Source organism: Cyanistes caeruleus, chromosome 1, assembly GCF_971803275.1.
Source record: "Cyanistes caeruleus chromosome 1, bCyaCae1.hap1.1, whole genome shotgun sequence".
NCBI lineage: Eukaryota > Metazoa > Chordata > Aves > Passeriformes > Paridae > Cyanistes > Cyanistes caeruleus.
Window position 1 is genome coordinate 67,394,682 of NC_141701.1, and position 27,919 is coordinate 67,422,600.

At 39.1% G+C, this 27,919-nt stretch overlaps 1 long non-coding RNA gene across 6 annotated transcripts; it reads left to right on the top strand.

Annotated features, from left to right (window-relative positions):
- The first annotated feature begins 2,418 nt into the window (after positions 1 to 2,418).
- On the top strand, positions 2,419 to 26,829 carry LOC111925365 (uncharacterized). Of its 6 annotated transcripts, none has more exons than XR_015289094.1 (7): positions 2,419 to 2,530; positions 3,334 to 3,412; positions 6,351 to 6,592; positions 7,406 to 7,536; positions 16,288 to 16,454; positions 19,785 to 19,896; positions 21,198 to 22,599. It is a non-coding gene; the product is annotated as an uncharacterized LOC111925365 (long non-coding RNA). The 6 variants fall into 6 exon arrangements; XR_015289093.1 differs by having other exon boundaries at positions 19,763 to 19,896; positions 21,198 to 22,474; XR_015289091.1 differs by lacking the exon at positions 6,351 to 6,592 and having other exon boundaries at positions 19,763 to 19,896; positions 21,198 to 23,772.
- Positions 26,830 to 27,919: the final 1,090 nt, after the last annotated feature.

A 27,919-nucleotide genomic window follows, 5' to 3' on the forward strand; every position in this document is an offset into this window, starting at 1 on the left:
ACAACTCTTAGGGGAAAACCAACTTGAGAGGAACAGAGGGGAGCACAAGAATGAACCATATAACTGACAAACTTAAACATACAACCACAAATAAACTTAAACAATCACCACAACAAAAATGTGCCTCCATTTTTGCATTTACAATAGGAAGGTGTGGGGAACTGTTGGTGGTTCCTCTGCCTTTGTTTTGGTCCATGTACTCAAAAAGTCTGAAGTTTTGATTCAGGAACTACTTTCTGCTATCTGGATTTCTGTGAGAATGCAAAAAATTGAGGTTTTCCTGTAGGAGACGCTTTCTGGGGACGGTCAGAGACACGGCAAAGACCTCTATAATCGAGTTAAGTGTTAGAAGTTTATTTCAGGGCGTGGGGTAGAGAGAGAGAGAGAGCCTGCTATGAGCCAACAGATAGAGCTCAAGGCGGGCTCAGGGAGAGCAATACAAAAGAGGGTAAGATACGAATACATGAGTTTAAGACTTAAGATTTCTACGAAAGAGAGTTACAGAACATAACAGAAGTGAGAGAGCCGGAAAAAGAGAGAGAGAGCTCTTCTATACCACTACTTATATAACCTATACCTTTGAATATTCTATTCCTTTACTAACCAATCTTTCTAAGTATACTAATATAGTAACATTTGTGTACAACCTATAGAAATCGCTATTTTTGCATATTTTTAGTTATCGCAGGGTCCTTCAGACCTTTCCTTATAAGGCTGGGATGAGGGGTCTCAGCTTGGTTTTATTGCAGGAAAGAATGTGTTCTGGCATACCAGCCCGGTTTCTTTGAATTATTCAAACCGTGCTATCATTTGTATTTCTTCCTTAGCCTTTCTGGCTACAAAGTCATATTTATAATTTCTTTCTAATTCTACCTTCTCAACATTTTCCTGTAGAATCAGAAAGTCATGGCTGGTGGCTTCTATCAATAGATCTGACAGTGTTGTATAAAGGGTTGTTTTTCCCAAAGTGATGCACAGAGAAGAGGAGGTTACCATGGAGGCCAAAGGCTGAAACAAAATTGTATTGAGGATCCTGGTTCTTTGTACTTCTTTTTCTTCAGTCAAAAACTCAGAAACAGCTAAGACCCTGCACTTGGGTTTTTACTTGCTCTTCACCTGCATTGACTGACCATAGTAATAGGCTTTACAAATGCCCCGTGTTGTGGTGTTGGCTCTTTTTCCACCTGGCATAGCAGGTACTTTATGCTGTATGTGTGGTGAGGCACCTCTGTGAGAATAGGAAGAGGCTGGAGTAGGAAAACTAGCTTATGCTAGATGGGTGCATGTTAATGGAGCAACAGACCAGGAACCATGTGACTTCTTTGGTTCTGAAATAGCAGCAGTCAGAAGCAGCAACAGAAATGAAACCCAGCTTTTCTGCCACTACCCAGATTTTTTGGCTTGTAGAATACCTCCTAGATATAATCCTCAGTGGGTAATTCCAGATAGATTTAGACTGAGCAGTTAGCAAATATAACTACCTTTCCTACTTCCTTAATTCCCTAGATGACCCTAACCTCCTGCACTAAGCTGCAGTTCTCCATGGGAATGGAGGCTGGGGATGAAGAACAGCCCTGGTCAGACCTCCTGCCTCAAAGAGCTGTAGCGCTGCTGGAAGGCATGGCTCACAGCAGGACTTCAGAAGCATGCCAAAACCCTGGAGTGTCTTGGGATTTCATAATTAGCCTTTTACAGGAGGAGAATCCCGGCAGCAGGGCACGGTGCTCCTGCTGGATGCTGTGTTGGCGTACGATCCTTGTGAGTTCAGAGAGCAGCTGAGGTGGGGCAGGGATCAAAACCTGGAGTTTCTGTCTTGCTCACCTGTGTTTACAGCTTCTTAATCCTTTCTTTTAAGGGTGCACAGGCTATGTATGCCATACTTCATCACGTTCTCTCCTAAATAATCCTTCTCTCCCTAAAATAGCATGTCAAAGTGCTTTTTTGGATGCCTTAATATAGGCCTCCAGCACCACTTCAAATGGCCTGATGTGTCTCTCCTCACCTACAGATATTTTTTTGTCTAAAGGGTACAGTGTTGCAACATGTGTTTATTTGTTTGTAGGTTGTTCACATTTTATTGTTAATGGTTTATTCCTGCGTTACCCCTGTTCCTCCCAAGTTGGTTTATCCCTGAATGTTATCCCCTCCCCTGAACTGCCCTTTTTTGTAAACCCAACCCTTTGTTCCCGAATTTTCCCTGCCTGTCAAAGCAACCCTGCTCCTTTTCCTATCAATCATTGCAAACCCTGCCCTTTGGTCCAGGCCCTTCCCTGTCACTCCTGCATTAGGCCAGCCCCTCGCTGTACCACCCCCTTTGGAAGTCCCCTAAGCCTCGGGACCCCATTGGCCCATGTGACCTGTCCTCTCCTCCCCTACATGCCTATTGGTCTTGAAATTGTAATCCACTCCCCACACTCCACCCTCAAGGGTTCCCTATTGGTTGTTCAGTTGTCCCCTCCTCCTACTTCGTTGTTGTATAATATCACTGCTATGCTTGAGGGGACTCATTGGCCCCTGACCAATTCAGCAAGTAGGTCTTTCTGGGGTGGAACCTCACACTGAGAGCCTCTTCCTCTTTCTTCTCTTCTTTCTCCAACTTCATGCTCTCCTTGACTGCAGCTGACAATCCTGCCTGCTGTGCACAAGGCTCAAAAGGTTCTGCCTTTGGTGCTGATAATGCCAAGGTAGTTGCCCACACCTGGCATGGCTGCTGGTGTGTGCTCCCCTGAACTAGCCTAGGCTCCAGAAGAACTGTGTCAGTACAGGTCTCACAAGTTTTGTATGGTGACTGAAAACCCTGTGTTGGTCTCTTGAAGGCTTTAGTCACTCAACATACGTATTTAAATACCAGAATTGTTGTCTGTATCGCTAAGGAGCCATTTTCTTATTTAAATGTTACCTTCCTGTGCCAGCTATTTTCCAATAAAGTAAAAAAATTCAGTTCAAATGTGAATCCACTGCTGTGAAGCTTGTTTTAAGAGCAGAGAGCCAGGGCTCTTAAGCAAGCATCCTTCCACAAGATTCCACTTAGGTAAAAACTAAACAGTGTTGTAGGTGATTCTTCAAGTCTGACTGGACTCTGAGACGATTTTACAGCAGTGGTTATGAAGATTGAAGGATAATCAAATTATTTGTTTGTAATATAACATATTTAAAAAGTCAGTTCCCTTTTATATTGGTTTATTATTTTTGTAGATGTGAGTACTAAAAAGATCAAGACCAAATTTGGTTGTACAGTTTACCCATGAGTTGACTTATGTAGGTAATTTGCTCCTTTTTAATTGTACTCTCCGCTTGGTTACCTAATTTACATGTCAATAAATTTATTGGCAGAAGCCTCTCCAGCAGCAACAGCTGACAAGTGTCGCCCGGCTCACAGTGGATTCTAAATAACATATACACCTGATTGTGCGTAAGTAGCTTTGTTACATGTAAATCAGAGTTGTGACAGGAGAAACGATCGTTTTCCAAGTATTTGTTTGTGCAAACAAAAAAGAAGTCTCCAATCTGAAAATGAAAAATGCAGCACTTCTGCTGTGGCTGCCTGACATTGGCTGCTTGGTGTGTTTTTTTCTTCTAGATAGCTGCTGCTTTTCATTGGTTTGAGCTGCTTATTTATTTTTGTCTCTGTTTTTCTTCTTTATTTTCTCTTTCATTATCTTGAACTACTTAAATTGCGTTTTTAGGTTATGATTCTGACTGACTGACTGTCTTCCAGCTGTCCTGTTTCAGTTTTGAAAGCATCCTTGCAATATTTAATGGGTATTAAAGAAGTGCGACGCGATGCCGGAGTTCTAGGCTAGCTCACCGCCACCACGGCACCACACTGACAGTGGGACACACTCCAGGAGCAGGATGACCTGGAGTGTGGCTTTGAGCTATTGCTTTATGGCATGTCCTGATAATTGGTGCACAGTGTGGAGGCAAGGATTGAGTAGCAGGCTCTTTGTATGGGTTCCAGGAACGGTTTTATTCACTGAAGGAGTCAGGGACAAAGAGCAAAGCACAAGCGTGTGCAAGGCTTCTTGTACTTGGAAGGAACAGGGGGCAGTTACAGTCTCTCAGCAAATGAGGGGGAACTAGGAGAGGTACAGAAGGTGGGATTTACAAGGTTCCAACAAATGGGGAAACACAGGGAGGGGACACAAACTGACAAGCAAGTGAACAATCCACTGGGGCATCGTGGTTTAGGGCAGTTCCAAAGGGGAGATCCAAGCTGGAGGTTGGTACAAGGGAGGATTGACAGGGAACTCACTGGAACAAGGGGTAGGATCAGGGTGGATGGACACTCAAGGGAGAAGGCATAATTCAGGATTGAAACCCCAGGGGGGAGGGACAGAGAAGATTCTGGGCAAGGAGGCAGGGCTGTAACAGGGATTGGCAGGTGACTGAGGCCTTGGGGCAAAGCAGCTGAACTGAGGGGCGACGGAGCGTACCAACAGAATGTAATATTTACAACACGAGGAACGCAGGTGTGCCGCAACAGAAGTGTTGTATCTAGGAACTAATACAGAGCTCTCTGAGCCTCTACAGTGCTATCTTTGCATTTAACCACTCACTTTGCCTTATGTGGTATCCCTGTAAAAATTTTGTAACTTACTATTATTTAATTTTGAATATTTCACTCAACTCTCTTCTGATTAGTACTGGTGCAGTTGAGAAAAGAATGTGTAATTGTAATATCTCAGTGTGTAAATTCTCCAAAAAATATCTGGTCTAGGGAGAAAAAGATCGGATTTTTTTGAGAAGTTCAGTTTCCTTATTTCTTAGCTGAGATTCAGTAAGATTTCTGCATCAAGGACTACACTGAATTTTCTGAAATTCACACAGCAATATTTCAGGTAGATTTCTGACCCTCTGGAGTAGATAGCATTAGCCAGAAATTCACCATGAGGGTAGCCACCACACAAGACAAGTGAACACACATGCATACAAATAGTTATTGTTGTTAGTTCTCCTTTCACACCAGATTGTAAAGACTAACTAGATGATTGTTAGTTAGTTCTTTTTCAAAAGAAATTTTCAAGGCTTTGCTGCTGGCCATTTCTCTTTAGTTTTCTGATCACGACTGTAAGAGAATCTTAGAGAAGTGTGAGACTTCTCTGGGATCATGAGCTCCCTCAAGCAAGTGATGGAGGCAGACACAGAGGAAAAACATTAGTCTGAAGTGTGATGCTGGTACCTCACAGCTGCAACTTGTGCGTGTCTGGGAAAGCAGCTCTTGTCCACATGTCCAGTATCTAGAAGGACAAGTCAGCTAAAGTCCCCTGTGGCCTGATTAGCTTGAAACTGAAATGCACTGTATCAGTAATCTCAGCTAGAAGGTCACAAACACTGCACTTTGGTAACTTAGTGCCCGTAGGTGGTCAGAGGAATCCGAGTATTCGTTCACTAAGATCACTGTGTAAAAGCCAGCTCTGTTTTCCTGCAAACTGGGGCAGTAGTTTTTGCATAGTCGAGGCTGCTGTCAGGCAAGAAATTGCAGCTGCCTCAGCAAGCCATTTGGCTGTAATACTTCAGTTTTACTGTACTTTCTAATCTGGATACAGCAGTGGGGGTGAAATCATTCCCCGAGCCAGCTCTTTCTGATTCAGCCCAGCTCAAGCCTACCATGTAAACATACCAAGAAAATTGAACTATGAATGCAAAGATTTGCTTGAGAGATCTGTGTTTCAAAAAATGAGAAGAGTAGTCCTAAATAGATGCTCTCAAAATTAGTTGCCTTTTTTTCCCTGAAATTATTTGCCTTCAAAAAGCTCACAAGCGTAAAAAGGTTCTACTGAATTTTGAAGCATCAGTGTTGCAATATTTGTTGTTAATTTGGCATATTCTTTTTTGATTTGTTTTCCTCCAGCTTTAATTGATAGAAAAATTTGTCAGAAATAGTATTTCGTATGCTATTTTTTTGCAGTACAATTTTTTTTTGCTCTGTGTTGACATATTAAAAATGCATTGCATCTAAAATCAATACCAACTTTTAAATGGCTACCAGATCCTAGGAAAAGGCTTAAAATTACTTGCACACTGTCCTCTCTCTGGGAAAAATAAAGGTGACACTTTTCAGTCTTTTCCTTTGCAATTGTGTTAGGGATTAGGATAATGAGTGCTAGCATTGAAGACCATAAAAATGTGTTAGTTTTGACTAGAGAAACATAGAGAAACAAATTAAGTAGCGAAGGGAATAATTGCTGAATTCATGCATTGGAACTTCCTGTTATATTTGATTTTTCTTTTTCCAATTAATTATAATAAACTAGCAAAATCTTTATTTAATTACATAATTAAAAAAAACCAAAACAAAAAACCCCCCAAAAATTGTTAAGTTGTGGCTCTGCCTGGTTTATATTCAGATGAATCCAAGGACAGGATTTGGACTACAGCTGAAATGTGTCTACATTTACCTCTGCTGTTTTCTGGTGGGTGTAACTAATCTGCATGGAAGCTATTCAGGCCGAGCTCCTGCAAACATCATGGTTGAATTGGCACACATGCTGACAGAGGTATTATCATTGCTGGAGCCATATTCTTTCCCTCTGCTTTATGCACCCACTTTATGCTGAGGTGAGACCAAGGGCTCCCCTGCTCCTTTCAGGTAAGTGGGGATCTTTCAGGAGACTCAGGGGCTGATTGATCTCAACTTTATTTTGGTTTATGTATAATATTCAACCAAGTGTACCCTTAAATAACTTCTAGAACAAAAAGAGCACTTTTCTTCTGTGTTTTCTTTTTTAATCTGTTCTAAACAAAATCCCATTCACAGTGCTTCCAGAGTTGTTGCTTGGCCCGAGTTCAGCTGTGTGAGAAGTCATTAGATCTCTGCACTCCTTTCTGCTGAAAGCCTTTGCCACTCAACAACTTCTAGGTAGACAATTGCTCATGGTGCTCAGTTGTGAGGTACCAAGAGAAAATGAGCAGATGAGCAGCAGAAAGGAAGGAAATAAACAAGTTTTGTCTTCAGAAAGTATTTAGCTTAGCCATATTTTTGTGAATAATAAACTTTAGTATTGGTTAAAAATCAGCATTTCCAAGAGAATTATTATTTCTGTATAATTTAGGATTTTAACTTGTTTTACAGAAAATAACCCAAATATTATCATAGAATCATAGAATGGCTTGCATTGAGAGGGATATTAAAACACTGTCTAGTTGCAATCCCTGCCATGAGCAGGGACACTTTCCACTAGACCAGGTTGCTCAGGGGCTCCTCAATATGTCTTTGAACACTTTTTGGGATTGGGCATCCACAGTTTCTCTGGGCAACCTGTTTCAGTGTCTCATCACCCTTATAGAAAATAATTTCTTCCTAATACCTAATCCAAATCTACCCTCTTTCAGTTTAAAGCTATTAAGCCTTGTCCTATCACTAAGTGTCCTTGTAAAAACTACCTTTCCATTACTCTTACAGGCCCCTTCTAGGTACTGGAAAGTGCTCCAAGGTCTCCCCAGAACCTACTCTTCTCCAGGCTGCACAACCCTAGCTGTCTCAGCCTGTCTTCATAGTACAGCTTCTCCAGCCCTCTGGCCTCACTCCAACAGGTTCGTATCTTGTGCTGGGGGCTCTGGAGCTGTGTGAGCGCTCCAGGTGGGGTCTCACCAGAGCAGAGCAGAGGCTCCCTTGCCTTGCCTACCTCAGTGCTTTTGATGCAGCCCAGGACACGTTTGGCTTTCTGTGCTGTGAGTGCACATTTTTGGTTCATGTTGAGCTGCTTGTCCATCCACAACCCCAAGTCCTTCTCCCCACAGTTTCTCTCCATCAATTCTCTGCCCAGCCTATATTTGTGCTTGGGATAGCCCAGACCCAGGTGCAGAACCTTGCTCTTGGCCTCATTTAACTTCCTGAGGTTCACAGAGCCTCAGCTCTTGAGCCTTTCAGAGTCCCTCTGGATGGCATCCTTTCCCTCCAGCATGTTGGCTGCCCCACCCAGATAAAGTGGTCAGTCCTACAATCCATGTCATAAAAACGGGGTTAAATAGTGACGGTCCCAATACCTATCCCTGAAGAATGACACCCATCGTTGTTCTCCACTTAGACATTGAGCTGGATTGTTCTATTAAGACTGTCAAGTTCAACCCTTTGAGTGTGACCATCCAGCCAATTCCTTATCCAGTGATTTGTCTGTCTATCAAATCCATGTATCTCCAGCTTAGAAAGATTTTATGTGGGACAGTTTAGGATATTTTCACAGAATCACAGAATAGCGAGTTGGAAGGGACTCACAAAGATCTAGTCCAACTCCTGGCCCTTCACAGCACCATCCCCAAGAGTCACACCATGTGTATGAGACTATTGTCCAGAGAATATTCTCAGGGGAGCCTGTTCCAGTGCCCAACACTGTGTGTAAAACTTTTTTCCTAATAACCAACCTAAATCTGCTCTGATACAGCTTCAGGCAATTCCTTTGGGTTCTGTCACTGGTCCTCACAGAGATCAGATCAGTGCCTGCCCCTCTTCTTCTCCTCATGAGCAAATTGTAACTGTGATGAGGTTTCTCCTCAGTCTTTTCTTCTCCAGGCTGAGCAGACCAAGTGACCTCAGCTGTTCCTTGCATGGCTTCCCCTCAAGGCCCTTCACCATTTCTGTTGTGCTCCTTTGGACACTTTCTAATGTCTTTCTTGTATTGTGGCACCCAAAACTGCCCCAGCACTGGAGGTGAGGCTGCCCCACCTCAGAGCAGAGCAGGACAATCCCCTCCCTTGCCTGGCTGGTGATGCTGTACCTGATGCCCCTCAGGACATGCTGGGCCAGGGCACTGCTGACCCATGGTCAGCTTGTCACTGACCAGGACCAGGTCCCTTTTCATGGCACTACTTTCCAGTGTCTCATTGCTCAGTCTGTCCATACATCCAGGTTTTCCCCATGCCAAGTGCAGGTTTCTCTCTCTGCAGGGCCTCTCTGCCTTTGCAGAAGCCCAGACAGACAGGGGTCAAGGGAAAAACAATTCTATTTTCTGACACACTCTCATGAAGTGTCTCAGGTTCAAACACAGTAGTAATGAATAACTAGTAGACTTTTCCTTATGTAAGAAAATCTTTCCATGTATCATTCAGAATAGCTGAGCTGCTTTGCAGGAGCAGGAAAATGAAAAGGAGGCTAAACACACATTCTCTACTATGGTTATTATCTTTCTGAGAGAAAGGGAATAGAAAAGATCTTGACACAAATAAATCCACCACATTTTTCCTGAATTACAGTAAATACAGACTGTGTCAGAGCCTACATTATGGTTCTGCCCTCAGGGCATAAGAGTTTTCATATGTCTATTCTTCTTCCTCTATAAATGATGGAGAATAAGAGAAACTTTGCTATCTCACTGCCTCCTACATCACATTATAGTGGTTCCTCCAGTAAAGAAATCTCTTAAAAGTTGGTGAGGCTCTAGTATTGGGGAATAGGAAAGAGGTAGATTTTTTCTAGTGTTTGACAGCTCTCCTAAACAAGTGCACATTGAGCTTGGACAGAGGCTAAGAGCATCCAGGAAACTGGCAAAATAATAATGCTGTAAAGAAATAATAATGCTGTAAAAAAGGGTTTTTCATTTTTTATTGTGACATTTTAGAGACAACAGAAGAAGTGAGACACTGCCAATGCAGAAGAAGTCAGGAAAGGGAAGGAAAAGTCGAATGAGAAAAAAGGGAACTTTCAAGGGGAGCTTGCTTAATGTCATTACCTCTCATCAAACTCCTCATCACCCTGGATGGGGCTGTGTCTCCTGATGTTTACAGTAAGCTAAGAACCATTTTGAGGAATAGCAGCATGATCGGTTCAGTACAGCATAGGTACAAGGAATATCTATAATCCAATGATTTTTCATTTATAAAGGCAGGTACCATACCTTTGTTCCCTGAATTGTGTGTATTTGCTATGTGTGCAAAAATCTACTGATTCTGCATGGAAAAACAGAGAGAAAATGTTTTGCTTGTTTTGTCTCATTCATGATCTGATTTTGCACACAACCTTTGGCAACTGCAGAATATGAATAATCCTCCAAGTATGGTGTTTAGATCAGAAAAGCTTTTATAGTTAAGGATTTATTTGAAAATCAGCTTATCAAAATCAGTTTAATTTTTTGGTTGTCTTTAGGTCAGTATCAGTCCTTGAGATCTTAAAAGAAGAGTAAGAGGAAAGCTAAAAAACCTAGAGGAAGTCTTGGGGAACTCAAAATGGTAATGGGAAACTCTAAAAGCACAAATAAAAGTAGGAGGTCTTTGCCTCCTTTAGACACATCTTGCCCTTCCTACAGCTTCTTCAGACTCTCTTTGTTCTCATCAGTGGAGCACCTACCAGCACTGTCCTTTGGGAGAGGCAGCTCATGTGGTCTGGTTTTTCCATTATAGCTGTGAAGTGCATTGACCTGAGATTGCCTTACAACTTACAACCAAGATTGCTTATCAACTGTCTTGGAGTCTAATGGGAGATTTTCATGAAAAATTGGAAGCATGATAAAAGGGGTATTTTTTTTTTTTCCCATTGAAATTGAGTAAGAAAGTGAAGGGTATCAAGAATGCAGTTAATGCTGTAGAGTCTTCGAAATTTATTTCTGGGATGACACTGCCATGAAAATTAAGTCTTGTATTTTTGTTAGACTGATCAGATAGCTTTAAAATCAAGTATGTATAACATATATATTTGTAAATATTGCTAGAATAAAAATTTCTAGAGAAGAGATCTTTTTCTTAAAAGTTGTAAAACCAGTAAGGATTTTGGTCTTCTCCAGATTGTGCTACCTTTATTATTACTGTGTAACTATTTTTACTTGGAAATTAATTTACACTTTTAATCATTATTTACATCCGATTACACCCACAGCTATCAGTGTACATAGAAACTCACTATATATTTTAAGATAATTTATCATTTAATTTGCAACTCTGGAAAAGCAGTTGAAATGCTTTGTTCATGAGCTTTTTTGAGAGAGAAAATGTTCTATTTGCTCAGTTAAAACTAGAAGCATTAAAGCTAGGTGTTTTCTGAGTATTAGTTTATCATTTTCAAATTGACCATATAGTTGAGTCCACACCTGAACTTTAGCTTTTTAAATATTTAATGTCTTAGATCCCTTACTCCCACATACTGTCTTTTGGCATATGAATCAATCAAAAGTAACCTTGGTCCTATGGAGAGGAAAAGAGCAACCCAGACTTTCATGTGGAGGTTTCAGTAAAAGCCGTGTGCAATGTTCAAAATATCTCCAGTCTTGGCCAGGGTTTGGTTGTCTTTCTGTTTACTCAGTTTATCTCTGGGAGCCAGAATTCACAACATGGTAGGGTAAAACATTTTCAAAATATTGTAACATGTTGTGCATCAGTAACCTTGCTTGATTTAGAAAACTGTTCACATTCTGCAGTTCAATATCTTAAAAATTCATTAGCTGTTAACTCAAGCATTCTATTTTTGATAACCTACGGTGCTTGATATAATAAAACAAAGAAAATGCAGTTAATCATTGAAATGTCCTGTCAGTTGATCTTGTTACATATTAAATATAGTAACTACATTTGGATCAGGATATCTGCTTTGTAAATGTTTGCTATAGCCTTTGGTTACTGAAATCCTAGATTGCCTATGTATTTGCATGAACTGTTGGTTTCAGAGTTATAGAAAGCTTCTATATACTCACCATTTGTGCATCTATTTTTCTCAGAACCTCAAAAAAGCACTGGCTGAAACAGGAGAATTCATTCACACAATATAATATTTAACTCAATAAAACAACATACAAGCGAGAAAGTTTGGGAAATAACCATATATCTCCTGTTTTACTCCTAGATTCAGCAGACAGTTCTCTTAATTGAAAAGGATGAACACAGCTTGCCTGAATGAGTGTCTCCCTTTTTGGCACTGCTATTGATTCCAGTACACTGAGTTTTGTGGAGAGGCTTTGTTGAACAGGGTCTTGATAGACAAGCTGGTCTGTGCATCAACTCTTCCACTTTGATAGAAATATTCATATTTACAGGAGACACACCTTCTAAAACATTGTTTGCTCAAAATGATTTATCCCTCATTGTTTTCTGTGCATGCAGACCATAAGTACTACCAAATTTAATGAAAAAAACCTCTCTCATTTTGGCTAAATATTCTTTTAATCAAACATCCTTAGTGTTTTTATCTTTTTTGGGAAAAAGAAGCAAAAAAAAAAACGACCCAAACAAACAAAGCCAAAACCAAAATCAACTTTCAAGAATGTTTTTAAAAGTATTTCCATCCAAAATACTTCTTTATTGTTGAGTCCTTCTTAGATGTCCAAATACCCTAAGCTCAAATGTATTTACTTCTATCTCTGCAAAAGCCTCACACATTTCAGTTTCTCTGTTTGGATGCTCTCCAGTGTTGTGTCAAAAGAAATATGGGTTTTCCATTTGTGTATAAGTATTCTAACAGTCTACTGTGAAATTGTAATAAATAAAATAAATGGCAGTCTGGCTGTTGCTCACATTTGCCATATGCAGAATGCCATACAGTCCCAGCTCATATTGCCATTTAAGATTGTTCCTACCTTGAGGGAAGTTCTGCTCCAGGGCAAAATGAAAATCCATGTGTTTCTGTAAATCCATGTTGAGAGTGCTGTTTACTGATTTTCCCAATTCTAATAAGGAAGCAAGCTCTGTTAAGTAGAAAAAGCCAGACAATTATGCTACAGAAGATTTTAGCCTGAATATTTTAGAAGGGGCTTAGGGAGTTGGCTGCCTAAGCTCCCTTACCTGTCTCAGGATATTACACATCACCACGAGTGTAGCAGAGAGTGCCCTATCTGTTTGACACAACTTTAGTTTCCCTGTTGAAATATGAAAATGTAGGATCTGTTTCCAAGGATGCAGTAGCTATTTCCCTTCAATTACAGCTGAGTAGAAGACTGATGTGTAACAACTCTGAAAAAAGAAGTAGCTATGTTGCTGGCTTCTGGAGTTGTTGAGGCTGGATGGCATCAATTTACAAAGTAAGTGCAGTTATCTACAAATAAGGGTTATTCTTAGGTTTGAGCAGGACTGTAGGAGACTGTTAACCTAGCAGTATTCACTACTTTGGCCTTAATTTTGGGGCTGTTTGTGTTTGGGTTTTTTTTTAAGAATGGGAACATTTTTATTAAGTATAATCCTGTTACCAGATAATTTATTTTGCAATGAAGTCCATGGACAGCCACAATTTTGTCTTTACAAAGTTTTCATGAGAACACACATGTGTTTACAGTTCATATGTTTCATCCAAAAAATACTGTGAAAAAATACAGCATTTTTCTTTGCTATTTGTCAATGCAACATTAATATTAACCAAGAAAATTGTTTGCTTGACCTGTTTCACTTTGGTCAAACAAACAAACAAACAAAAGAAAGCAAATTTTTGCAGTTCTCACATTTCCTTAAAAAAAACTAACCAAATCAAAGTCTTGTTACAATACTTGTGACCTTTTCTTTCTTCTCATGTAAAAAACAAACAAAAAAAATACATGCAGGCAGAAAAAACCACCAGAGCAGGAATAGTAATGAGAGATTTCTTTTTAGTTTGGAGAAGATGCAGGTAAAAGCTGCAACTGAATTTTGAAAAGCAGTAGCTCTACACTTAATCAGTTAATATTTAGTATTGGGACTTTCCTGAAAAAAATAATACGAAATCTTTCCATTTGCCAGTATTTGAAACATTTATGACTTTGAGTAACTGTAGTGCAAAAGGAAATTCTAACTGTAAAAGGCAAAATGCAATGTGCATAAAGCCTGTTGCAGAATATGTTAGATAGAAGCTGCATTTCTCTTGTGGTGAAATACAGTTAGAAATTGGTAAATAATTGTGTCTATTTTGAGGTTTTGCTTCCAACTTTCATTAGCATATTTATTTTAATTAGATGAAGCTTGCATTGCATGCAACTCACATGATGTTTGAAATTAAATAAGGTATTCTATTTTTGCCAACAGATGACTTTACCATCTTTCAAGGGGTCTGTGTTGTTGGTGATTAATGCCAGATTAGTTCCTTGATAATGATAACAAATTTCAGATGTAGATCTAGTTTTATTTCAGGCAGTCTATGTTAGCACATATAGCTGTCTCTCACCAGCAGTCATTCTCAAGTGCTTCAAAATCCTGTGTATCTCTTATCCTGTATCTTAACTCTTGTTCAGAAATGTTCAATAATTTGATTAGACTGCTTGCAATTCCCTTCAAATCACAATTTCAAGACATCTGGAATCAAATTAATCACTTACCACTAATAACTGCAGACATCTACTAATTTTCAATGTCTAGCTACAATACCATCAGGAATATTTAATTCAGTGGTCCTAGTTTCTTCGTGCAGGAGTCTGTATTTTCAACAGTCAACCTGGTACACAGAGTCAGTGTGCAGGAAATGCAATTATTTCTGTTATTAATGTTTGGTGAAAAACTTGACTTTCTATTCCCTTCTTATGCTAGGATAAGATTTCTCTTTTTGAGGCAGAAATTCACTGCCTTTTGTCTTTAAGTATGATACATTTGAGTACATTCCTAAAGCTGTATCATATTGAAGACTAGCGAGATAAATTGCATTTTTCACTTGGACTTCGTTTCGGTTTTTTTCTCTCCTTTTTTTTCTTGACAGCAGTGTTACTAAAGCCAGGATGTGTATAGTCTCTTCTCATGGCCAGAATGTACTCTGTGTAATTCAAGCTGCTACAAAACTTTAGTAAAGCTTTTTGCTAAGTTTGTAGAAATTTGTCGTATGCCTCTTAGTGTAAAAGCAGGAGTAGCATTTTATTCAGACCTTTGCACCTTCTTCCATCACTTGTACTTCCCTTGGCTTTGTTTTGGTGCCCTGTGGGGGAGTTACAGGATATCACGTGGAAATTAATGCTGTGTTGAATACTTTTAATGGGGGCTATTGCAGAATTTATTTGGGATGATAAAAACAGGCACATATACCTCAGGCACTGTTTCCCAGCTGTGTAGAACTGAGAGATTTTCAATCCTTTCTGGAAAATAGAAGCAAAAAGCCAAAGGACAACCTAACAAAATACAGAGAAGAGTAAATTTAAATAATTGTTTCTTAGATTTTTCTTGCTTTGCTTTATATTTTGTAGATGTTTTGCAGACTGTCATTTGGTGTCCAGTGAATAATTAATGATTTATAGGCTAAAGACTAGATTGAACTTTTATAACTTATATAGTACCAACCAAAAATGTCAATCAGTTGTTGATAATGTTTTAAATGTGCCCTTGTGAAAAAAAAGGTGAGAACCAGGTAACTATTCTGGGGGCTAAATAATCACTGAAGTAATTAGTCCAGGCTACTAAATATCTACGTGGTATCTGTGGTTGAACTCTCTCTGAACCAGTCTAGTTTCATGTGAGTGAGTGGTAAGGACCCAAGACATCCAAAATGAACTGCTTTTTTTTTGGTGGGTTTTTTTGTTGTTTGTTTGTTTGTTTTTAAGTATATGGAAAAATAGCAACTTGATCAAAATGGACAAAATGCCAAATCAAAAGTAAAATCAAAGGAATGTCTAAGGAAAATTGAAAAGGTTTATTAAATCTAGTCCTATAGTGCTGACCTAGATTCTGTGTTTCTTCAGAGTACTTGACTCTACTGTGTATGGGGAGAATTTGTCAGGTGCCTGAAAGGGTGAATTTTCTCCTTCTGAATTACCATTATATAAGGTGGAAGCTGTACCTGCCCATGGAAGGTGGTGGAACCAGCTGAATTTTAAGGTCCCTTCCAAATGAAACCATTCTGCGATTCTATGTTTCTGTGAAGGTCAAAAGAATGGAAGAGCAGATAGTCCACCTTTGACATCTGCTTTGCACCAAGGCTAGTAAAATAGCTCTGAATGAAAACATCTGTGAGCATGAGTGTAGCCAAATACAATCAGACAAGAACTAGATAGAAAACATACCCGCTATATTTGTGACCTTTCATATACATTCATATCCAAGCAGGAAATGCAGAAAAATGCTGTTTATTCATGCTGCATGAAAAAAGAAGGAAAAATTGAATTAAATTACTGGTAAGGAGAAAACAGTGAGTCAGTCATCTGATCAAGAAACATATCAGAAAGCAAGACTAAGGGTGTAGGCACTAAGATGTTTACCAGCCAATACTTACCTCTGCAATGTTGTGTAGGTCTGGAAGCATGTTTATTTTCAGCTGAACTGATTCAGAGGGAATTATGCATATCCATCTTTCTTGGAATATGCATGATCAATTACACAATCAAAGTATTTTTCATAGAATAGCTAAAGAGTTTTAAAGGTAAAAATTCACATATTTTGTCTTAATTCTTAATTATATTTTGTGTATAAAATTTTCTTCATGTGCAGTATCAAATGCAACAAGATATTTTGGTACCTGCTCTCCTCTGTGCAACCTACCTGCTTCTCTGGCTGCTGCCTTTGCCTTCTGCTTCAAACTGCCTTTGCCAACAAACCTCCCATTGTTCTCCCTGGAAGACTGCAAAATACAGAGTCACAGCCACAACTGACAATGTGTGAGTACAATTAACTGCCTTCCTCAGAAGTCCTCACTTTGTTAGCCCTTTGTAAGCCCTTTGCCTAGATAAGGATTTCTCATTTAAAAGTAGTTTCTTTTAATAATGTCACAGAAGTTCCACTATATTTAGGGAATTTGTTAATTTTTAAAGAGACCTAAGCTCCAATACAAATAGAGAAGTTTGCACAGTGGTTGTGACAAGATAATCTATGAATATACATAAATGAAAAGAACCTCCCGTATAGAATATATAAAGGCATCAATTCAGCTTTCATGCTTTCAAATATTTCAGAGTTATTACATAAGAGTAGGAAAATTTTTTAAAAAAAACAGTTTACAATAAAGTGTTGGGTTTTTTTTTCATAACTGATAATAATAGTATTGATTTTATATCTTACACTGCTCTTAGAGTTACGTCTTTGTGTTTTCTAAGAAGCAAAATGATTACAGCTTTTTCTATGATGCAGGCTATTGTGAAACTTAACCACTTATTTCTACTTTCTCCTGTGCTTAATTTGCAATTTTTAGCCTCTAATATTTGAAATTCTCATTGGATTTTTGATTGAGCCTTCTCATCTTAAGCATCCAAGGGTTGTTGAGTTTTCTGAAATGATCCTTTGGCACAGTATCAGTACTATTTTCTGAAAAAATCTGATAATACCTGATGTCTGCATTTGTTTTATATTTCTGGTTCCTTTCTTGAGATTCAAAACTACCTTCAAATTGATTTTTTTTTCCTGGATTTGTTCCTCTGGTTGGTTGGGCACAAGGTAAGAATCTTCTGTAAAGCACCAGAGCAGAAAAGTGTTTGGGAAGAGTACCTCAATTTTGTCAGGTAACACCTTCAATCAGGCACTGAGATTTAGGAACAAGAGTCAGTCTTATTGATCATGCCTCCATTTTCTTTCATTGCTTTGATTTTTTCCCATGAATGACAGACACAATTCCTTATTTTTCTTTCCCTTCTTCTTATATTCTCAAGGAGAACCTGTGAAGTGAATCAGGTGTTTCCTTTCATCTCAGAAGGCCTCTCAAAATCATCTGAAGGAATTTTTTTTTTTTTTTTACTGTGGATAAGTGAATAGATTTACTGTGATTAAATATCATTCTCTAGTAGAATCCTTCTTGGTACAGAGTGTTCAGTAAGGGCAAAGAAGTACAAGAATAAACAGTAAAGAAAATAACTCTGCTGGATTGCAATTGTAGCCTCTTTCTCACAGTTCTGGGCTGGATGTCTCAGAGGCTGATTCACTACATCCTAAAGCAGGTAATTGTATTTCCCAAAAGTGATGAACTGTTGGGAGTACTACTGGCTGATTCTCTGAAAAGGGCTCACAAGTGCAATCAGTCATAAGAGGAATAAGAAAAGAAGGCCTGCCTTCCTTCCAGCAAAATTCTGAATCTGTCTCATGAATTTTTACTCACTTGCTATTAAGAGTTTCCTTGCCCTGTGTGTTCTTCAGTTCTCTTTTCCTCACTGCTCACACCAGTGTGCAACTCCTCCCTTTCTTCTCCCTTACTCAGTCTCAATGGATAGTTAAATGTTAGTGTAGCTCTGGGAGAAAAAACCTTGTTTGGAAGCAAGAATTCTCATAATTTATGACAACTGTCAAGACTTCAGGCACAGTGGTTTCAAAAGTCTTTGCTGATAAAAGCTCCCACTTACAATAAAGTCTGACCTGTGTGAATGGTACAGTCAATTTTTGAGCTTTGCTTCCATGCCTGAAGGGTACCGTAAATCGAGGACCTCTGAGAATTTAAAGACATGATGACTTGTGCCAAGAGACTAGGTTTCTTACATTTTTGGATAAAATTCAGCTTTTTGTAAAATGTCAAACCTCATAAAATGCCAGCCAGAAAATATTTTGATGAAGTCAACTGACTTGTCAAGAAACTGAATGCTTCTTTGAACAGAATTTTTTCTTTCTCGGTAAGAACGTACTTCTTTGAAATGACTTGTGGCTGTCATAAGATATTTGATAGGGAGTGTACTGAGGTATCTGATCAAAGACAGATGTGTTCTTCTTGTTTTGGTGAGATGGTGGGAAGAGGTAGTTGGCAATGCCTTGTTGCTTTACTCTCTTTGTAATTCCTTGCTTGCCTGAGCCAGAGTCCACTGTAGTGGAGCAATTGGACAACAGCAGCCATGGGCATGTAGGACTGTTAAATGCAGAAAAATGCTTCATAATTCCCATGAAGAAGCACTTCCTCATAATAAATAAAGCATAGTGGGTAAAAAAAGAAAAAAAAAGAAAAATAAGAAGAAGCAAAAAAAAAAGATTGTTTTCTGAAAGATAGTTCTTCTAGCCGTTCCTCCAGTGGGGGAGTGTTGCCAGTTTAATGATAGACTGGTCTGAGTCACCTGTCAGTGGTCCCAAACAGACATGAAGGAAATTTACTATGTATTTTTGTTTAAACTGAAACACTGTGCTTCTTGCATTTCATGATTGTAGTTGGCAGCCCCTTTGGTCTGTGGAATTAGAAGTAGATACCTTCACACCTTTGGTGTAGTAGCATTTACTCTCTTCCTAATTAATCTTTTAGCAGTTTGTACTATTTCAGTCTAATGTATTTTTCTGCCAAGGCCTACAGATCTAATCTTAAAAACTTTCTTTTAATATTGACATTGAAAAGATGTTATTGTAGTTGTAATTCTTATACAATTGGCTACAATTTTTCTGCTTCTATTTATGCCCCAATGCATGGCTATATTCCACAGCCTTTAAATGTGGTTCTGTAATTTTTGTCTCGATTCCAGAAACCATCAAAAGTGAAACATACATGCAGTGAATTAGATATCAGAGCTTAAAAGATAAACTTCAAAAGCTGCCTGATGTCTTAGTGATTCATCAAGGGTAAAAAAACCCAACAGTAAAAAGCAGTATTTTTCCCTCTTAGAAATAACTCAGGACTTGTACTGAGAGTCATGAGGTAGCTATGGATTTCCCCACCTATTTTATCTATCAGGCCTAAAACAAAGGAGAGCAGGAATGTCCTTGGTTCATTCTTCCGTGGCTAGAGAAGTCACCAGGAATGCAGGGGACAAATAATGAAATGCCACAGATGCTTGAGGGGACATAAGTTTGGGTCATGTTTTTCACTAGAGTGCCCTTAATTCCAAGTAATGTGATATTTCGTGGTTGGCATTCTCTCAATTACTCTCTCTCTGTTACTGAAACTACTGCAGGTCACATTAAAACAAATATGCATGTTTATTTGCAGAGTGAAAATAGAATGGGTTCTTTGGTAGTAAAGCTGTGTGGGATGCTTATTCAATAATGAAGGAGACCTTGGTTTCTGTTTCAGGTAATTTTAAATCTTTTTATAGAAAACAGAGAAAGCAGCTGGTGAGATGGAGGAACACATTGATCTTCAGAACAATCTACAGCCATCTGACTGGGCTTGAATGTTGGAGAAATAACTCATCATGAAAGAGAAAGGTTTGAAAGTAACTCAGAACTGTGGAAATTGCTTTAGCTATTAGGGCATTATTCCAAAGAACAACCCACACAAATCAAACTGGTTTGTATAACTTGAGTGATGACACTTCTCTTAAATGGTATCCTTGATGTTAAAAATACTCTGTGCGTACATAAAATATTTTGTTAATAAGCATAGCTGATAGCAATAAGGAAACAGTTCTTTAAGTAATTTTGATTTAGTGCAAAATTCTGTTTCCCATGCTTCCTCTTTTCTTCCTTCCTCCATTTTATTTGAGAACATTTTGAGCTGGACAAACAGCTTTACTGAGACACTAATGGCTGAATGTAGAGAGCAGACTCATCTGGGCACACGAGTCTGCAGGAAAAGATAGGATGAGTTCCAGACACTGAAGCTCTTAAAAGTGTCAGACTCTTGACAAGTGATTTCAGTGCCTGATCCTGCTGCATGTGAAGTGATACTTTAATTTGCAATTGAATGACAAAGTCCTCAAATCATCCTTATCTCCTGAGTAATTGAAGAAAGACTCTGCAGTGTAAAAAACTCATTATGATTCTTCTGTGTCATTTTGCACTTTTCGAAAGGAATTTGTTATCATTACATTGCTCTCTGGCATATTTTTATTAGCACTGAGCTGCAAATATGAGATGCACACCTAGATTATGTGCTTGTATTTACACATGAAATGGAAGATTAAAAAGAGAATTCATATTGCATCTGTGCTAATTCCGCAGAGCCTCTCTCCCATTGATCTTTACACTTTATAATAGTTTCTTTCAAGCTCTGATGAGAAAGTAAAATATGACCATTCTTTGTGTTATTTGTTACTGTCCATACCAGAGGAAGAGGATACTTTATAGTCATTTTACAAGTGGAGATTAATCTAATGAAGTAATTAGAGTAAGTTAAGATAAAATCTTAGGTGAGAATCTTTGAAATGGGAGACAGAATATTTTCTATCATCCGGTGTGCATCTCTGCATTTCCTGGAACTGGAGAATGCTAATTTTTGAGGACTTCCTTGCATGGCAACACTTGGCATATTAGAATTTAAAAGCAGAGCTGGAAGCCTTTCTAAAGAATGTTTTCTTTAGGAGTTTGAAAAAGGGACACTAGTAACTGAGACTTTCATTGGTAGAAAGTAGATTGCGAATTGGCTGGCAGCTCTTACACAGAATTATCTGCACAAGAGGTGGGGTAGATGCACTGCATGTGCAGATCCAGGCAGGCTATGAGTCTTTTGTGCCATTTTGGCTAAGCAAGGGAGCATTCATGACTGCTTTTTTTTTTTTTCCTCCCAGTGTATGTGACAGAAAGTAAGACATATCAGCATATTCTGCATTATTTGTGAAATAATTTTACAAGTTACCATAGGAATATAGCACACACAGAAATGAAACCCACAAGGAATGAGGAAAAATGTGATAAAGCATCAGGGTCTGAAGGAATCTGAGGTCTTTCTTCTGGAAGAAAGTTTTAATGGTGGAGGTCCATGGACTGATGTACCTCAAGTCTCAACCTGTGGCTGGATGCATCAGAGGACGAATTTAAAGGAGAATGTGTTAGCAGTGGAAGCATAGGAATCTCTTTGTCATTCCCTGAAACATGTCCCAGCTTGAGTTGTGTAGCTTTGCAGCAGAATTCAAACATAAGTTGATTCTAAAATATTTTATTTTCTTCTTTTTTATATCTATTTTTTATCTCTTTATAACTTCTTGCCCTGTCTCTGCATAAAATGTTTACACTGATCTCAGCCCCTAGACTGTTGAACTCCAAATGTATTCTTGATGAGTCCTGTTTTCCTTTACTGTCACTCTTCCTCTGCAGTAGGACTTTATTTTAGTTTATAACAAAAAATTATGTATAGAAATGAGTGTCCCCAGTTTTTCTGCTGCTTTTAACAATTAAATTTTTACACCACATTTTGTTGCTTTGTGATCATAAGGCTGTCATGCGGTGACGTCTCTGCATTCCTTACGGAATTTGGTCTACAAGTCACCCCCTGTTCTGGAAGCCTACCTGTAAAAGGAGTTTTGGTTGTGTTAAGAGAGGGGGTTTTGTTCTTCACAGGAACTTGATCCTCAGTGACAACATAATTTCCATGTCTGTGCTGCATTGGTCTATTTGCACTGGAATCTAAAAGAATGACTCAAATGTTTAAAATGTTGCATGGTTATTGGTTTGGGTCCTAAGGCTTTTACATTTTTAAATGCATGACTACCAAGAACCAGGCTGAGAGAAATATTGCTCAGCGCAGAGGGGAAGCATTGAAGAGGAACAGGAGCCACTTTGTGATCCTAGTGATGTTTATACCCTTTATATTCCAGATGTTATGAGGTATGGAAATAGTGTTTCTCTGTCAGTGAGTGACACCTCTGTTCCTCTGAGCTGAGGAGATTCTGCTTGGAAAAACTCTGAAGCGTGGACAGTTCAGGACCCTACCTATGGAAATGGATGCCTTTGTAAAATGTCTTGTATGTACACTATTTGGGGATTTGGTTTTACCTTATTTACTGTTAGAAATGGTTTAGTGTTTGGGGATTTGATAATCCAATTGAAAACTGCACCTTTTGACTTATTTGAATTTGTGTTAGTTTTTTTCTCATGCTTTATAAATGGTTTTATTGATTGGGGGTGGCAGGTTTAGCTGTACCTTAAATTTGAAAATTATGCAGACTAAATCAAATCAAAATAATTTACCAATTCTTTTTCGTTTGTCTGAGTGTAAGCAGTATAATGTTTGCCTCATGGAGTGATAGGTCTCTCACAACTGCCATAGCACATAGACTTTTTGGTAACTATGAATGGTGGTAAAGTGAAGTAAACTTCAGTATACTGTTTAGCGTGGACACAATCTTTCAGAATTAATGATTTCTGAAACTGGAATGATGAGGACTCTGGAAATTTCTGTTGTTTAACTCCAGCTGGCAACTCAGCCTCACATAGCCACCTGCTCACTCTGTCCTCATTGGTTTAAAAAGAGAATTAGAATAATAAATATCAGTAAACTCCTGGGCTGAGGTAAAAAAAGCTTAACAGGTAGAGAAAAAGTCATGCACAAAAGCAAAGCAGAAAGAAGAATTCCCATTTCCCATGGGCAGGCAGCCGTTCAGTCATTGCCAGGAAAGCAGTACCTTCTTTACCTCTAACAATGGCTTGGGAAGACAAGCACCATCATTCCAAATGTCCTTCTTCTTTCCCTAGCTATATATGCCGAGAATGATTCCATATGGCATGGAATATCCCTTGGAATAACAGGGGTCAGCTGTCCCCATCTGTCATCAGTGTCATCTCCTACTCTCTTGTACCACCCCAGCCTCTTTGCCAGTGGGGTGGGGTGAGAGAGAGGAAAGGTCTTGACTCTGTAAGGAGTTGTCACTGCTCAGCAGCAAGGAAAATGTCTTTGAATTATCAACAGCATTTCCGGCACAAAAACAAAACATCTTCCCATACCAGCTGCTGGGAAGGAAATTAACTCTGCCTGGCAAAAACCAAATGACTCACGCAACTGCACCCTTAAATTTGGAGAAAGTCTTTCACATATCTTTGTCTCATCAGTACAGGGCAGGTACATGCATGCCATCACCATCAAATGATGGAAAGGGGTTCCTCTTGTGAGGAATCGATTAAAAAGTTACTACTGCTATGATGTCTTGTTCCCAAGGTAAGTGGGACAGGAGCCACAGTCCCTCTCCTCTGCCACAGTGATAATGTTTGAAGGATGATAATCAGCCCTCCATTCAGTTCTTCTAGGGCAAAATCACGTTCCCTGTGACTATCCTGTTTTGTGCTTTCCACCCCACTTCATGGCAATGCAAGTCATTCTGAACCAGGCTCATGCATTGCTGACAAAGTTAATGAAGCAGATGAAGTTTATATCTTGTTACTGCTTTCTCTCTGAACAGTCTTTGCCTCTCAGATGCACAGTGATTTGTGTTGAATTGAAAGAAGATGGACCAAAGTGATGAATAAAATTCAAGAATCTGGCCTAATTACACACCAGCCCTCAGTCTGGGTGAATCTGGGTGCTCTGCTACAGGCGTCCTGCAAGTGATTCCCTGGGCAACTCTATCTCTATGCAAGCCCCCCCGCATGTTATGTGCCTTAGATTCAATGATGTGACCACCTCTGCAGGTGTGCTATTAAGGATTGCTGAGCATAACTGGAGATAGTTATGCCCTGCATGGGTGAAAAAGATACTTATTTCTATTTTGCTGAGATCTTAATGCATCTTTTCATAGTTCTCTTGGACTGAGTTGCCTCATGCCTAATATATGCTGTGGTACAATAAATAGTAAGGAACTGTTGCTACTAAAAGATTAAAAAATTGTTATTATTCCTGAAAAGTCTTGATTTTGAAAAATCGAAGGCCAGTGGAGATGTGATACATAGATATTGATCATTCAATTAATTTTTATGAGTTTTTTTCAGTTCAGAGAGAGTGACTTGAAAGCTGCAAAACTGATGAAATAGTTGTGTCTTTCTGTGTTTCCGGATTTGTGTTTGTATATGAGAAGCATTGATTTATACCAAGAATTTCAGCCAGCTTTAGTCATGTTGTAGACTCTTCTTGTCACTCAGTAATGACTTTCTTATCACAGAGGACCAGAAGAGCCCTTGTCAGTATTTTCAGATAAGAATAGTCTCTGGTGCGGTGGGTCACCAGTCACCAGCCTGCACTGTCATTTCCTGGTGGTTCTGTTGTCAGCTTGCTTCTTCTGGAGTGTTTCTCATTCAAGCAGGTTGGAGATGTCTAAACCAATCAGGGAGTTCTCATAGGCCGCCACTCTGGTTATGGGCAGAGATCTTGAGCCACTGATCGCATCAATGCACTTAATTTTTTTTTTCCCCTCATTCCTGCCATTTAGAGATGTCTTAATAAAATTTGTTCCCTGATGCCACTAAAAGAGGCAGTAATGTTCCTCTCATGATCTCTGCAACTGAAGCAGGAGTGACATGCTACAGATCTGTTCACTTGTGTTGTCAAAATCTAGGTCACTCAGAAGTAACAGGTCTGGCCACTAGAAAGGCTGTGGAGGGAATGTTAAGGAATTAATTTTTAGTGTGGTTCTTTGTATAGGGCAGTAACACACAAAGATCCATATCTGAGGTATAAATAGAAATTATTTTGGCTTTCTATGTGAAAATGCATTTGGAAGCCCATCTCTATTTAATGCATCACTATTTAATGTGCTCAGTTATCTTTTAAGGGAATTTTACAAGAGTTTTTCAGCGATCTGTGTTGTAACAGACCTGTTTGGCTTGGCAATGGAGCTGAGCAAAGCAGACACCTTCTGCATCTACCACTGGCCTCCAAGTGATTTTCTGCACAGCAGAACATCTACTATCCACCTTACAGGAGAAATCCAGGCTATTTCTTGAGTAGGAGATGATGTTATGAAGAACATAGAGAAAAAAATAATGGTATTTTCAAAAGGACCAGGATTTAATCTCAGCGAACCTAATGTCCATGTCTGTGGCTCTCAGGAAGACTTCTTGCCTCTCACCATATTATATAGTCATTACATGTTTACTTGCTTAAGTCCAGACTCTAGCAACATGGTTTTGTTGAACTCCTTGAGTATTTGGCCAGCTTGTCCAGAATGTAACAGTGATTGTAGAATGGATTCATATCATCATGGTATTATAATTATGCAACCTGAGAAGGGGATGTGAGACTCTGCTCTGGATTAAGTGCTTGATTCCCTTTTTTGCTATCAGTATTTCGCTCTATATCAGGAACAGTGAAAGTAATGACACGAACTCCTTTGCTCTAGTTGCAAAAGGAGCCAGTTTTGTTCTTCTAGCTCTTATAGACAGTTCCGAGAAGGTGCGAGAAGGTAAAACTCTAATTGGTTATTAAACCAGCACATCACCATCACTGGACAATTGACAACCCCATGACCGTTTCTTGCAAGAAAACAACAAGGCAACAAACAACACCTGCAAAGGTTGTTTTCCCTCTCCAAGGACTGTTCTGACTCCTCCTTATGATTTCTCAGGCCACACTTTCTCAGGTCAGTGTGAGAAAGTTATGTGACTTAGTTTCACACAGACACTGTGCTCCCTGCCCGATTTCTCGCATCCAGCATCCATATCAGTATAATTATTCATCATGTTAGATCTTCCATGTGGGTAAAGCAGTTTAGTAGCACCTTGATTCCCAGGTTGAACTCATATTTGCACTCAGTTATCATGACTCAAGTCCAAGGAATAGAAATTTAGGCTTAGACACGGGATCTCAGTTTTATTTCTGTCTTTGGCAGTGCCTTGGAAACTGAAATTATGAAACTGAGCTTCTCTGGTTTCCTTTCCCTCCCATCTTTATGTGCTTTGTAGTCTTTGCAGTGGCCATTTATGACTGGCATAGGAGGTTTCCCTGGGGAAGAACCTCTGGATATGTTGATGCTGTGGCTTGTGGGGTGTGGCAGGAATGGCTCCCCCCCACAGGATGGGGCTTGTGCTGTGGCTTTCACCACGTGTTACACACACACAATATTTAATCCTGGCTGCTCTCACCTCCAAGGCACTAAGGCAATGTAAATAACAATCACAGGAGTCTTTTCCTCTGAGAGCTTAAAAATGTGATGCTTTAACACTGCAGAAGCTGACAAGTGTCTGTATCTTTGCTTTTGTGGCTTTGGTGTATTGGATGAGATTTACTCCTGGGACTGAAAAGATGGTTGAAAAAGGCTTTTTCAGGAGTTGGTTTCATAGGATTATTTTAATCACAATGCAGCTTTTAAGGTACCCTTGTTGTATTTAGTATTTTGAATTATGTTTAATGATTTCTGTTTTCCTCTTGTGCATGCTTATTTTTATCGTCAATTTTGCTTTGTATTTAAAGTGCCTGGGGTGCTTTCATAGACAGGTGCTACATAAATAAAGTATATTATTATTTTAATAAGCTACAGCACAGCAGCAATTAGAAAATTCCGTATGTTCTTATTATCTTTTTAATTGTTCATATTTCCAAGATTTACCATCCAGGGAGAAAGGTAGAGTAGAAAGGAACTTCCATGTGGGAAAGAGAACCTGCCACCCTCTTCCATATGCATACTGAAGAAATATTTCCCCAAAGACATTAAAATAGATGCAGTAGGTTATGCATTCATATATTTCTCCAATCATTCTCTTCCTGTCTTTTGCAATATTGTGGAAAGGGTGAAGAGCAGCAGCTAAATGTTGGATAATACAGGAGATTTCAGGAATCTGGTGAGACCAGTTTAGTGATGGCAATATAGCCATGCAGGAAAACATTTTGAGCTGTGATCAAAATTTTTGTCATGAGTGTACAGGCAGGAGAGTTTCCATTGTGCCTTGCATTAAACACCTGAATCAAATAATTCTGAAGGGTCAAAAATTTTCTGTTAGCTGATATTCTTCTGGTTATTTGTTATTGCTGCAAACCTCTGTACTTCCAAAAGCAAGCTGGTCTTGAAAGAAAAAAATATCAAAACGAGGGGTTGGAAATAAATGATCCTTAAGGCCCCTTGCAACCCAAATCACTCTGTGATTCTATGAATACTTGAAAGATGAGAAAAAACCAAAAACAACTAATGAAATCCTATTTCTGGTTGGAATGCCAGAAATCTCTTGAAAAATTCTTATTTTCTGTGATTTCCACTGATAAAGTTGTAGTGGTAGAAAGCTGCATGTGTCAGACTGCAGCAGCAGTCATTTAGCCAGAACCTTGGCTAAATGTCCTGCGGTTGACTCTCAGCTCCACAGTGTCTGGCACTACGCACCTCCAGCAACCACTTCACTGCTGCTCTCTTCTTCTTCTTGGACCAGTGACTGATTCTGAGTGTGTATTTTTATGAGTGTACGAGAGTAGTAGATCAAGATCAAATAGTAGTCAAGATCTAAACTGATGTCTCAGCTCAAACAGAATTCAAATAATCGCTTGGATATTTAACTATTGTAAACAATAACCATAAAGATGAATCTATGATTCCTATTTTGAGTTTCTGACACAGTCTGGTGTTTTTTGTTGTTTTTTTGTTTGTTTGTTTTTGTTTTA